This window comes from Dasypus novemcinctus, chromosome 11 (assembly GCF_030445035.2).
Source record: "Dasypus novemcinctus isolate mDasNov1 chromosome 11, mDasNov1.1.hap2, whole genome shotgun sequence".
Lineage (NCBI taxonomy): Eukaryota > Metazoa > Chordata > Mammalia > Cingulata > Dasypodidae > Dasypus > Dasypus novemcinctus.
Window position 1 is genome coordinate 113,360,398 of NC_080683.1, and position 1,607 is coordinate 113,362,004.

Genomic DNA, 1,607 nt, shown 5'->3' on the forward strand with positions numbered 1-1,607 from the left:
AAAGCTGAATGCTTTCCTCCTAAAATCTGGAACAAGGCAAGGATGTTCTCTCTCACCACTCTTATTTAACATAGTGCTGAAAATTCTAGACAGTGCAATAGACAGAAAGAGAGAGAGGGAGAAAGGGAGAGAGAGAATGAGAGAGAAAGTAAATGAAAGTCGTACAAACTGGAAAGGAAGAAACTAGCTGTCCTATTTACAGATAACTTGCTTGTTTATGTAAAAATCCCAAGGAATGTACCCAAAATTGAAACAAACAAACAAACAAAAAACCCACCCCATACTTACTTGCAGGGGAGGTACTGTGATCACGACGGTGGCTTTGCCTGGGAGAGACCTATCCATTGCCCTCAGGAGGTGCTGACCCCGGCAACTTCTCCAAATGTGGGAAACTTGACTGCACAGTTTGTGGTAGAGGGGGGCTGTGTTCGTACTCTCCCCTTCAAAAAAAAACCCCACACCAAATGAACTCCTAAAATTTAGAAGTGAGTTCAGCAAGGTTACAGGATGTAAGGTAAACAAACAGAATTTAACTGTATTTCCATATATCTGTGGTGAACACGAGGACACCAAAATTAAAAATACAATACCATTTACAATTGGTAAAAAAAAAATCAGAATGAAATACTTAGGTGCAAATCTAGTGAACAATGTACAGGACTTGTATGCTGAAAATGACAAAATATCAATGAAAGAAATCAGAGGGGATCTTTGAAAAATGAAGAAATATATCATATTCATGGAGCATGTGTTAGGTTGAAAGAAAAACACATTCTTAATCCTAATCCATTCGTGAGGGTGTGACCCATCGTGAATAGGACCTTTTGAAGATGTTATTTTTAATTAAGGAGTGGCCCAACTGAATGAGGTTGGGCCTTGATCCTATCACTGGAGGATACACAAGAGAAAGCCGCATGGAGGAGAAGCTACAAGTCAACAGAACTGAGAAGAAAAAGGACATTGCCATGTACATTGCCATGTGATAGAGAAACCAAGGAACCCCAAAGATTGCTGGCAGCCAACCCAAAACATCACAGTCTTTGGGGAGAAATTATTGCCTTGCTGGCATCTCAGTTTGGACTTCTCCTAGCCTAGAAATCATAAGCCAATAAATTCCTGCTGTTTAAGCAAACCCATTGTTTGGTATTTGTCTTAGCAGCCTGGAAACTAAGACATAGTAGAAGGCTCAACATAGTAAAGATGGCAATTCTCGGCAAACTCATATATAGGGATAACACAATTCAAAATTCCAGCAAAATCTTTATAGATATAGATGAGATCATTTTAAAGCTTAAAGAAAAGTCAAAGGAATTAGAATTGTTAAAACAATTTAGAAATAGAATAATAAAATGGGAAGAATCAGTCTACTATTTTAAGACTTTTATAGCTTAGAATAATCAATGAAGTGTGAAACTGATAGAAAGATAGACACATAAAGCAAAGATACAGAAGAGCAAATTCACAAATAGCCCTACACAAATATGCCCAACTGTTTCTTATTTATTGAAGTATATCACTCATACATAAACATATATAAACAATAAGAGTATAGTAATAGTTGTGAACTTACAAAACAAACATATTTAACATCATACACAACTCTCCTA

At 36.8% G+C, this 1,607-nt stretch overlaps 1 non-coding gene across 1 annotated transcript; it reads left to right on the plus strand.

Annotated features, from left to right (window-relative positions):
- The first annotated feature begins 280 nt into the window (after positions 1-280).
- On the plus strand, positions 281-443 carry LOC111761972 (U1 spliceosomal RNA). The gene has a single exon (XR_002795193.1). It is a non-coding gene; the product is annotated as a U1 spliceosomal RNA (small nuclear RNA).
- The last annotated feature ends 1,164 nt before the right edge of the window (positions 444-1,607 follow it).